Raw genomic sequence first — 12,474 nt, 5'->3', positions numbered from 1 at the left:
TGCGGTGTTCTTTCTTCCATACCAGAGTTGTGATCATTGTCACGGTTGTCCATCATGATGATGGGATGACTTCTAGGTTCCCCGACAACGGCACCAATGTTCCGATGGTTACCTGAAACTGTAGGTCGATCTCGGTCGAGATCTGCGGTGGTGGCCGGAACTAACGAGTCCGACTTGTTGTATTTGGTGGTGCTGCTGATCCCGGATCATCGGAGGGGGTGGTACCTGCAAGAGACTCTGATACTTAAGTTAACATGGGCATTAAGCAGGTTTTTAGTAGAATCAAAGTATAAGTGATACACTACTACATACTTGACTTTTACTAACATTTAAAAAATGTTACTAAATCATATTAAAATGTTACCTATATATATTAGTAACATTTTAACAAATGTTAAATATACCCTATGTTACTAAAGAGTTTTACTAACATTCTTTTAAAGATTTAATAACATTTAGTAAAAATGTTACAATAAATCTTCTATAGTAATATTATGAAAAATGTTACAATAGACCTTTCTTGGTAACACTTAAAAAAATGTTACAATAGATATTTTTTGTAATACTTAAAAAATGTTACAATATATATTTTATGTAACATTTAAAAAATGTCACAATAACTCTTTTTAATAACACTTTAAAAAATGTTACAATAGATATTCTATAGCAATACTCTAATAAATGTTACAATTTATTTTTTTGCTAACATTAAAAAAATGTTGCAAAAGATCTTTCTTGTTAACAATAAAAAAATATTACAATATTCTACACCCACTTTATAAATTAAATCCAAAATATTTAAACACTAAATTGATTCAATAAGTCAATTTTCCTATTTCTTCGATATGCTTACATTGCACAAACTTTCTCTATAGTAAAGATCAGTTCGACTGCATACAAGTATTTACAATAAAATAATAAAATTCATGCTAATATTAACTTGAGGAATTCAAGTGCTCCATGTTTGTCATCTAACATCACAAGATAACACCAATTAACATACTAATTTTGCAGCCATATCATTCTCTTATATAACTGGACAGCAACTAGAAAATTCCTCACATTTTTGAAGTACTGATAATGGTGCCCTATCCGGGAACAATGCAGAATCAACAGGACTCTCTACAACCTTAAAATGAAGAACACATTGTAGAAATTAGTAAATACTAAACAAACAATAAGAGAAAAGTGAGTAAATTAAACTAGGATCTATCTAATTCACCTTGGGAACAGAAGATATAAGTGCTTCCAATAACCAAATGCAATAATTTACTACACCTAAAACATCATGTCCTTACCACCAACATATTCATGTAAGACTGTATCCGTTGTTCATTCTCTGCCGCTTTATGTTTAACAATTTCTGAAAGAATAGCTTTGACATGCTCCTTGTTGAAAAGAATATATGAGCATTGCATGTAGAATGTATCCAGAAATTCATAGAGCTGATGTTTCTCACCAAGTAATTTAAACAGATCTTCCTGCATACAAAAGTTAATAAATAAATAACCAAAAGTAGTAAATGACATGCTACAAGCTGATAGATATATAACAATTTATGTATCTCTACCTAACAACTTAAGCTTTTAGGAGAGACAGTTTCATGACATGATATTAAATCTTCTATTACCAAAAGATATAGAGTTTGATCCTTATTGTTCACATAGCAACTGATAAATCACATAGAAATTCTACTTGAATAATTCAGAAGCCAGGTACAAAAGAAAAGCGTTTATTAGTCACCAAGATTTTTATTTCTATTAGCAAGATCCATACCTTATCTATTAGTCTGCACTGCTAGGATAGACACAAAAACTATGCTCAATGCCTATGCAAACAGAGATAAAGTGATTAGTTTTAAAATGATAAGAATATTACAATAATCCAAAAAACTGGTTCAAACAAATAAATTAAAGTATTAACCATAAGATCCATGTACTATCTTAAAGATAAATTCTAGAAGAGGTTTAACTTACGGTGCCAATAACCGTGTGAGGCCTGGAAAACCTATAGAAAGCATCCAATGAATTTTTAACAGAGGTCAAAATTCTTTTTGAATCAAAAGCTGGAGGTTCAGATTCAAAAGATTGCCCAGAGGGCACTTTCACAATATATTTTCTCTTACATTCTTGGCATGTATGCCCTCCCTCAATGCGTTCACAATGAAATACTAAACTTGATTGCTTAAACCTCAAAAAATTAAATTCTTTTTGGATCTTCTTTTTCGGCCATGAAGCTGCTGTTGGTGCATATGAACCTAGAGTACCAACTGGTGGATGTTAGTAGCAGGGACAACAAAGAACACCTCCAAATAGAAATTATTTCTTCTTGTAAAATAAAACATAAGAAAGAATCTCCTAAGAAAAAATTTCATAATTATTGTCAAAGGGAACAGCTAGGACCCTGTGAAGAGAGTCAATTACTCAACTAACTGATATCATTATCATAGCCACAGTGTCATACATACTCATATCACAAGTAAACTTAAAAAGAGTATTGCTAAACTGCTAATAATCATTAAATCATGACAACTGAAGATTTATATATTCATAAATGGTTCCATTTTTCTTTTTTCATTCATGTTTATCAAGTTTACTTAAACAAAAAAATAAACAATTAAGCTAAAGAGAAGTATAGGTATAGGTCTATATGAGATACTGAACATTATTAGTAATTATTGTTGCACTATGGTGTCATAGACAAAAAGGTATAGAACATTATTTCTCAAAGTATTCTATTTTATTAGTACAAAATGAAGCAACATTAGAGAAATTATAGTAGAATAGTCTCTACTTTAAACACCAAAGAGACTAACGTGGATATTATTATTATCACAAAGGCCAAATCAAATAATGCAGGACTACGTCAAAATCTGTGATCCTCTCTTCTCTCTTTAATTCTTCCCTAACCATGCCAATCAAAATTACAAAAGGAATGTGTGTGTGTATATATATATATATACTTTAAACACCAAAGAGACTAACGTGGATATTATTATTGTCACAAAGGCCAAATCGTCAAAATCATATATGTGTGTGTGTGTGTATATACATATATACACACGCCACCCGTGTGTAGGTAGTTTCCTCTTTAAATTTACTTATTTTATATATAAGTTTTTTAATCAAATTTTATATATATAGTATCATGCATTCTGTGTTCCAATAACATTTAATTAATTAGAGAAAGGAGACAAGAAAATAGGACTGCTAGAAATAAACCACAAGGGGATGTACATTGAACCATTACATTGTATAATTAATTACCTTCCTAAGTAGTAGTAGTAGTAGTAATAACTCCACTTTAAGAACTTGAAGACGATGCTTCTTGTCTTGATTCTCTCAAATATTGAAGGAGAGTTTCAGCCTGCAAAGCCAGAAGCAAACATAAGCTTGAATACGAAAGAGGACAGCAAGGAAGAGGGTCATGCAAGATTTAAAAACTAGAATAATAATAAACTAAATAGTAATGCGCAAGTTTTCATTTAAAATTGGTGAGTAACTATTACATGCTCACTTCATAATCAAATGATAATCACAGCAGTGTACCTATATTCACTGAGACAAATTCACAAACATGTTCTACTCGTAGTTCACCTCAAACAAACTATCCCAAATTTGAAGATCAATCCTTAATCCTTTCTTCCTCACCACTTTCTTCCTGTCACATTAGATGTCAACCCCTTAAACAACTTAATTAAAACCTAAATTCAAAACCTAACTACTAAATAACCAATTAAAAATCTAAATCAACTAATAATTATTAAGTGAATATTAAAGAGGATTGAACACAGTTTCAGAAACAAATACTAAGAAAGAAAAAACAAAGAGAGAAACAAGTGCAGGAAATTGAATATAAAATATAAGGATCGAAAGATTCGAGAAACTAGGTTGAAGCACGATTCAGATCTCAGTCAAAATCAGCAAGGAATGAAAAATTGAAAACAAAGTGAATAGAATGAACGAAAAGAGAAAATTTTTACCAAAATTGAGATCGAAATCGAGAAGCGAATCAAAATTTCGAGAATGATTCAAATCACGCTGAAATCGCAAAACCTTGATCGAGAATAAGAATATGAACCGATTGAGGTTAATGATTTGGATAGATAAACTTGATTCAGAAGAGAACGAGAAAGAAATTAATTTGGATAGATAAACTTGATTCAGAAGAGAACGAGAAAGAAATTCGATCTCGATCGTGAAGAAAATGAACTGCAAAGAAGATGCGTTCAAACTTAAAACTTTAGTAACGTTGTCTATTTGGTAACGTTTGTATCTGATGTTTATTTTTCTTTTTTTAAAAATTATATTTTCTAAAATTTATTTTATAAATGTTGTTAAAAGTATAATTTTATTAGTATAACTAACATTTTAAAAAGTGTTACATAAAAAGTGTTAGTAAATGTTAAAATTCTAGTAGTGATACCTGGGTGCTCCATTGTATTTATAGTAGTGTAGGCTGACCTTTCTAGATAAGATAAGTTAGTTATCTTATCTTTATCTTTTAAGTGAGGTCATCTTATCTTCAAGGAAACCTCCCTTATCCTTCTAGGTTTTAACTGCTTTTAGATTGGGCTGTGTCCCTTCATTTGGGCCTGTTCGGGCCTCTCATGTTGATTTGGCCGAACTCTTTTAAAGAAGAGGTCGGGGGTCCTGACCTGAAGAGGTCGGTTGCTTTGTCTTCGATCTCCCTAGGTCGGATAGCTCGACCTAGAGTATGAACAACTAGCTAGGTTGGCAACTCCTCTTTCTCAAGCTCTTTCATCACACAAAATATATGACTACAGGGAATCCGTAGACTATTCCATAACTTGCACGAGCACTCATACTTTTCGGAGCTACTGTCGTACAACACCAAATGAACTCGATGGGGCCTTCGGAACTTCCTTAGCATAAACTTCTCAATGCTGGCATACTAGTGCACGAAATTGTGAATCACACGTTTCACAACTCGTACCACTAACCAGCAAGTGCACTGGGTCGTCCAAGTAATACCTTACATGAGTAAGGGTCGAATTCTATGGATTGAACCGGATCTTGAAGCAGTAAAGTAAATGAACAGAAAAAGCAATAAACAGGGAATTGAAATGAGAAATTCAGATCTCAGGACCCAGAGACTAGAAAACTAAGTCTAGATCTCAATGCCTTCCTAGATCAAACAAGAACAATAGCAAGGAAATTGTAAATTGCAAGGAAAAGAGATGAAGAACAATGAACCGTAAATGAAATTTAATTAACAGCCTCATGAAATGGCATGAATTCACATATGGTTGGTTCAATCAAGGGGAACATGAAAATCTACTCAATTAGCTTGCTTGTAGCTCAAGAAAGTGCATAATTCTAATGAAAACTAAAGAAAAAGACTAGCTAAAATGGGCTAAGATGACTTGTCATCAGTCTGTCACTACTCCCAACAATCGTGAGTTTGAAGCTCGTCACAGCTATTCAATCCTTGAATCCTACTCGGAATACCACAGACAAGGTTTAGACTTTCCGGATTCTCATGAATGCCGCCATCAATTCTAGTTTATACCACGAAGATTCTGATTAAGAAATCTAAGAGATATTCATTCAATCTGATGTAGAATGGAGGTGGTTGTCAGGCAAACGTTCATGGATTGAGGAAGGTGATGAGTGTCACAGATCATCACCTTCTTCATAGTGAAGCGCAAATGAACATCTTAGATAGGAACAAGCGTATTTGAATGGAAAACAGAGATAATTGCATTAATTCATCAAGACGCTGCAGAGCTCCTCACCCCCCAACAATGGAGTTTAGAGACTCATGCCATCAAAGAGTACAAAGTTCAGATCTAAAAATGTCATGAGGTACAAAATAAATCTCTAAAAGTTGTTTAAATACTAAACTAGTAACCTAGGTTTACAGAAAATGAGTAAACTATGATAGATAGCGCAGAAATCCACTTCTGGGGCCCACTTGGTGTGTGCTGGGGCTGAGACTTAAGCTTCTCATGTGCCTGGGCTGTTTTGGGCATTCAACACCAGGTTGTAACCTGTTTCTGGCGTTAAACTCCAACTTGTAACTTGTTTCTGGCGCTGGACGCTAGACTACAACATGGAACTGGCGTTGAACGCCAGTTTACGTCATCTATACTTGAGCAAAGTATAAACTATTATATATTGCTGGAAAGCCCTGGATGTCTACTTTCCAACGCAATTGAAAGCGTGCCATTTGGAGTTCTATAGCTCCAGAAAATCCACTTTGAGTGCAGGAAGGTCAGAATCCAACAACATCATCAGTCCTTTTTCAACCTAAATCAGATTTTTGCTCAGCTCCCTCAATTTCAGTCAGAAAATACCTGAAATCACAGAAAAACACAAAAACTCATAGTAAAGTCCAGAAATGTGATTTTTAATTAAAAACTAATAAAAATATACTAAAAACTAACTAAATCATACTAAAAACTAAGTAAAAACAATGCCAAAAAGCGTATAAATTATCCGCTCATCACAACACCAAACTTAAATTGTTGCTTGTCCCCAAGCAACTAAAAACAAATTAGGATAAAAAGAAGAGAATATACAATGAATTCCAAAAACATCTATGAAGATCAGTGTTAATTAGATGAGCGGGGCTATTAGCTTTTTGCTTCTGAACAGTTTTGGCATCTCACTTTATCCTTTGAAGTTCAGAATGATTGGCATCTATAGGAACTCAAAATTTAGATAGTGTTATTGATTCTCTTAGTTCAGTATGTTGATTCTTGAACACAGCTACTTTATGAGTCTTGACCGTGGCTCTAAGCACTCTGTTTTCCAGTATTACCACCGGATACATACATGCCACAGACACATAACTGGGTGAACCTTTTCAGATTGTGACTCAACTTTGCTAAAGTCCCCAATTAGAGGTGTCCAGGGTTCTTAAGCACACTCTATTTTTTTTTTGCTTTGGACCTCAACTTTAACTGCTCCGTCTCAAGTTTTCACTTGACACCTTCACGCCACAAGCACATGGTTAGAGACAGCTTGGTTTAACCGCTAAGGCTAGGATTTTATTCCTTTAGGCCCTCCTATCCACTGATGCTCAAAGCCTTGGATCCTTTTTATTACCCTTGCCTTTTGGTTTTAAGGGCTATTGGCTTTTTGCTCTTGCCTTTTGGTTTAAAGAGCTTTTGGCTTTTTCTGCTTGCTTTTTCTTTTTCTTGCTCTCTTTTTTTTCGTATTATGCTTTTACCACACCAAACTTAGAAGGTTTGCTCGTCCTCGAGCAAAAGAAGAAAGAAGTGGAGAAGATGGAGGAGATGGATGTGTGTGAATGGGTGGGTTTGGGAGGGAAATGGTTTAAATTTGAATGGTGAGGTAGGTGGGGATCCTGTGGGGTCTACAGATCCAGTGGGGTCAAGGATTTAGCATCCCTGCTCCAATTAGGCGTACAAAATGCCCTTACTGTGCAATCCTGGCGTTTAACGCCAGACTGCTGTATGTTTCTGGCATTAAACGCCCAAATATAGCCTGTTTCTGGCGTTTAACGCCAGACTGATGCTTGTTTCTGGTGTTAAACGCCAGCTTGGTGCTTGTTTCTGGCGTTAAACGCCAGACAGATGCTTGTTTCTGGCATTTAAACGCTAGAATGATCTTCCTCCATGGTGTGCTATTTTTCATGCTGTTTTTCATTCTGTTTTTGAATTTCCATTTGTTTTTGTGACTTCACATGATCATCAACCTAAAGAAAACATAAAATAGCCATGGAAAATAAATAGATATAATTAAATAACATTGGGTTGCCTCCCAACAAGCGCTTCTTTAATATCAATAGCTTGACAGTAAGCTCTCATGGAGCCTCACAGATAATCAGAGCAAGGTTGGGACCTCCCAACACCAAACTTAGAGTTTGAATATGGGGGTTCAACACCAAACTTAGAGTTTGGTTGTGGCCTCCTAACACCAAACTTAGAGTTTGACTGTGGGGCTTTGGTTGACTCTGCAGTGAGAGAAGCTTTTCATGCTTCCTCTTCATGGTTACAGAAGGAGAACCTTGTGTCTTATAGTTTGCAATGTCTGCAAACCACAGAGCTTCCTGAATAGCAAACAATTGCTCATCCGGAAAGGTTTCAGAGATCTCAGTAGGAGGGAGGGATGCTCCTGCTACTGGTTCTATCCGGGACAGGTGATCAGCTACTTGATTCTCTGTCCCTTTTCTGTCTCTTATTTCTATATCAAACTCTTGCAGAAGCAACACCCATCTTATGAGCCTGGGCTTTGAATCTTGCTTTGTGAGTAGATATTTAAGAGCAGCATGGTCAGTGTACACAATCATTTTTGATCCTACTAAGTAGGATCTAAACTTGTCAATGGCATAAACCACTGTAAGTAATTCTTTTTCTGTGGTTGTGTAATTTTTCTGGGCATCATTTAAAACACTGCTAGCATAATAAATGACATGCAGAAGCTTGTTATGCCTCTGTCCCAATACTGCATAAATGGTATGGTCACTAGCATCACACATTAGTTCGAATGGTAATGTCCAGTCTGGTGCAGAAATAACAGGTGCTGTGACCAGCTTAGCTTTCAGGGTTTCAAACGCCTGCAAACACTTTGTGTCAAACACAAATGGCGTGTCAGCAGCTAGCAGATTGCTTAGAGGTTTTGCAATTTTTGAAAAATCCTTTATAAACCTCCTATAGAATCCTGCATGCCCCAGAAAGCTTCTGATTGCCTTAACATTGGCAGGTGGTGGTAATTTTTCAATTACTTCAACTTTAGCTTGATCCACCTCTATTCCCTTGTTTGAAATTTTATGCCCAAGGACAATCTCTTCAGTCACCATAAAGTGACATTTTTTCCAGTTTAAAATTAGGTTGGTCTCTTGGCATCTTTTCAGAACAAGTGCTAAATGGTTAAGGCATGAGCTGAATGAGTCTCCAAATACTGAAAAGTCATCCATGAAGACTTCCAGAAACTTCTCTACCATATCAGAGAAGATAGAGAGCATGCACCTCCGAAAGGTTGCAGGTGCATTACACAGACCAAAAGGCCTTCTTCTGTAGGCAAACACTCCAGAAGGACATGTGAATGCTGTTTTCTCTTGGTCCTGAGGATCTACTGCAATTTGGTTGTAACCTGAATAGCCATCCAAAAAGCAGTATTATTCATGACCTGCTAGTCTCTCTAGCATCTGGTCTATGAATGGTAAAGGAAAATGATCCTTCCTGGTGGTTGTATTGAGCCTTCTGTAGTCAATACACATACGCCACCCTGTAACTATTCTTGTAGGAACCAGTTCATTCTTTTCATTATGAACCACTGTCATTCCTCCCTTCTTAGGGACAACATGGACAGGGCTCACCCAGGGGCTATCAGAAATAGGATAGATAATCCCAGCCTCTAGTAACTTAGTGACCTCTTTCTGCACCACCTCCTTCATGGCGGGATTTAGCCGCCTCTATCGTTGAACCACTGGCTTAGCATCATCCTCCAATAGGATCTTGTGCATGCATCTGGCTAGGCTAATGCCCTTAAGATCACTTATGGACCACCCAAGAGCTGTCTTATGTGTCCTTAGCACCTGAATTAGTGCTTTCTCTTCCTGTGGCCCTAAAGCAGAGCTTATGATTACAGGAAAAGTGTCACCTTCTCCCATAAATGCATATTTCAGGGATGGTGGTAGTAGTTTGAGCTCGGGTTTAGGAGGTTTCTCCTCTTCCTGAGGAGTTTTTAGAGGTTCTTTTATTTCCTCTGGTTCCTCCAGATCAGGCTGAACATCTTTAAAAATGTCCTCTAGCTCTGATTCGAGACTCTCAGTCATATGGACCTCTTCCACCAGGGAGTCAATAATATCAATGCCCAGGCAGTCGTCTGATGTGTCTGGATGTTGCATAGCTTTGACAACATTCAACTTAAACTCATCCTCATTGACTCTCAGGGTTATCTCCCCTTTTTGGACGTCAATGAGGGTTTGTCCAGTTGCTAGGAATGGTCTTCCTAGAATGAGAGTTGCACTCTTGTGCTCCTCTATTTCCAACACTACAAAGTCAGTAGGGAAGGCAAATGGCCCAACCTTGACAATCATATCCTCAATTATGCCTAATGGGTATTTAATGGAGCCATCAGCAAGTTAAAGACAAATCCGGGTTGGTTTGACCTCTTCAGTCAAGCCAAGCTTTCTGATAGTGGATGCAGGGATTAGGTTGATGCTTGCCCCAAGATCACATAGAGCTGTCTTGGTGCAGTTACCCTCTAATATGCATGGTATCATAAAGCTCCTGGGATCTTTAAGCTTTTCTGGGAAGCTTTTCAGAATGACTGCACTGCATTCTTTAGTGAGGAGAACTCTTTCAGTTTCTCTCCAATCCTTCTTATGGCTCAAGATATCTTTCATGAACTTGGCATAAGAGGGTATTTGCTCAAGTGCCTCTGCAAACGGAATCTTTATTTCAAGAGTCCTGAGATAGTCTACAAAGCGGGCAAATTGCTTATCCTGCTCCTCTTTGCGGAGTTTTTGAGGATAAGGCATCTTGGCTTTGTATTCCTCAACCTTAGTTGCTGCAGGTTTATTTCCTGCAGAGGTAGGTTGAGAAGCCTTTTTGAGGGATTTATTATCAGCACTTGCAGGTGTCTGATCCTTCACTGGCATTTGAAAGCCAGGGTTGGAAGCTGGAGTGGCGTTAGACGCCAACTCCTCATCTGTTCCTGGCTTCTGAATGCCAGAACTGTGCTTCCTTTGGGAGTTCAACGCCAGTTCCTTGCTTGTTTCTGGCGTTGAATGCCAGTCTTGAGCATGGTTTGGGCGTTCAGCGCTAGCCTTCCACCAAATTTCTGGCATTTTAGGGCCAGAATTATTTTTCCCCGGGCTCTTACTGTCCTCAAATGGAATTTGGGTAGTTTGCTCATTTCTTGGCTTCCTGCTGCCTTGAGGTGGGGTATTTAATGTTTTTCCACTTCTTAATTGAACTGCTTGGCATTCTTCTGTTAATTGTTTTGACAGCTGCTGCTTTGTTTGCTTTAATTGTTCTTCCATATTTATATTAGCCATCCTTGTCTCTTGTAGTCTCTCCTTGAATTCGGCTAACTGTTTTGTTAGAAAATCCAATTGCTGATTGAATTCAGCAGCTTGTTCTGCAGGATTGAGTTCAGCAGTTACTGTTTTAACCTCTTCTTTCGTGGAAGGGTCACTGCTTAGGTACAGATGCTGATTTCTGGCAACTGTATCAATGAGATCTTGAACTTCTTCAATTATCTTTCTCATGTGGATAGATCCACCAGCTGAGTAATTTAGAGAGATCTGAGCTCTTTCTGTAAGCCCATAATAGAAGATGTCTAACTGAACCCACTCTGAAAACATTTCAGAGGGGCATTTTCGTAGCATCTCTCTGTATCTCTCCCAAGCATCATAAAGAGATTCATTATCTCCTTGTTTAAAGCCTTGGATGTCCAGCCTTAGCTGTGTCATCCATTTTGGAGGAAAGTATTGATTCAGGAATTTTTCTGTCAGCTATTTCCATGTCCTTATGCTAGCCTTAGGTTGGTTATTTAACCACCTCTTGGCTTGGTCTTTTACAGCAAATGAAAACAGTAATAATCTGTAGACATCCTGATCTACTTCCTTATCATGTACTGTATCAGCAATTTGTAAAAACTGTGCCAGAAACTCTGTAGGTTCTTCCTATGGAAGACTGGAAAACTGGCAGCTTTGCTGCACCATGATAATGAGCTAAGGATTCAACTCAAAGCTACTGACTCCAATGGAGGGTATGCAGATACTACTCCTATATGAAGCAGTAGAGGGGTTAGCATATGACCCCAGAGTCCTTTTGGACTGTTCATTTCCACTTAGATCCATGATGGAGAAAGGGAGATGATGTAATAAAAAAAATTATTTTTATTTATTTATTTATTTATTTATTTCGAAAATAAAATAAATTAAAATAAAATAAATAAAAACGGGTGAAGATTTTCGAAAAAATGAGGAGAGAGAAAGTGGTTAGGAAGTTTTGAAAAGGATATGATGATTTTTGAAAAAGGTTTTAAATTTTGAAATAAAAATCTGAATTTTAAAGGTAAATTTCGAAAATTTGCTTTAAAATAGAGAGAAAATATATTTTTGAATTTAAAGAGGAGAGAGAAAAACAATAAGATAGCACAAGATTTAAAATTTTTAGATCTAATACTCCTTGTTTTCGAAAATTTTGGAGGGAAAACACTAAGGAACACCAAACTTAAAAATTTTAAGATCAAGACACAAGGAAAACTTAAGAACACTTTGAAGATTTACAAGAACACAAGAACATGAAGAAAGAACACCAAACTTAAAATTTTTAAAAAACCAAAATAAGATTTTTCAAAAACCAAAGAAAAATCAACAAGAAAACACCAAACTTAAAGTTTGGCAAAAGATTTAATGTAAAAATTATTTTTGAAAAAGAATTTTAAAAAGAAGATACCCAATTTACCAAGAACACAGACCAACGCTCTAGCCAAATGGGCAGTAAATGTAACACTTGTGAAAAATATC

At 36.5% G+C, this 12,474-nt stretch overlaps 1 long non-coding RNA gene across 4 annotated transcripts; it reads right to left on the bottom strand.

Moving 5' to 3' along the window:
• On the bottom strand, positions 780 to 4,265 carry LOC107630296. Of its 4 annotated transcripts, none has more exons than XR_002359230.1 (8): positions 3,983 to 4,265; positions 3,549 to 3,660; positions 3,267 to 3,366; positions 2,126 to 2,269; positions 1,977 to 2,007; positions 1,777 to 1,828; positions 1,299 to 1,481; positions 780 to 1,129 (listed from the first exon to the last, which is right to left on the bottom strand). It is a non-coding gene; the product is annotated as an uncharacterized LOC107630296 (long non-coding RNA). The 4 variants fall into 4 exon arrangements; XR_001618229.2 differs by having other exon boundaries at positions 2,126 to 2,257; positions 3,983 to 4,262; XR_002359229.1 differs by having other exon boundaries at positions 2,126 to 2,257; positions 3,549 to 3,656; positions 3,983 to 4,261.

Source organism: Arachis ipaensis, chromosome B03, assembly GCF_000816755.2.
Source record: "Arachis ipaensis cultivar K30076 chromosome B03, Araip1.1, whole genome shotgun sequence".
In the NCBI taxonomy this organism is placed as follows: Eukaryota; Viridiplantae; Streptophyta; class Magnoliopsida; order Fabales; family Fabaceae; genus Arachis; species Arachis ipaensis.
The sequence above is the reverse complement of the archived record's forward strand: the minus strand, read 5'-3'. Positions and strand labels throughout refer to the sequence as shown.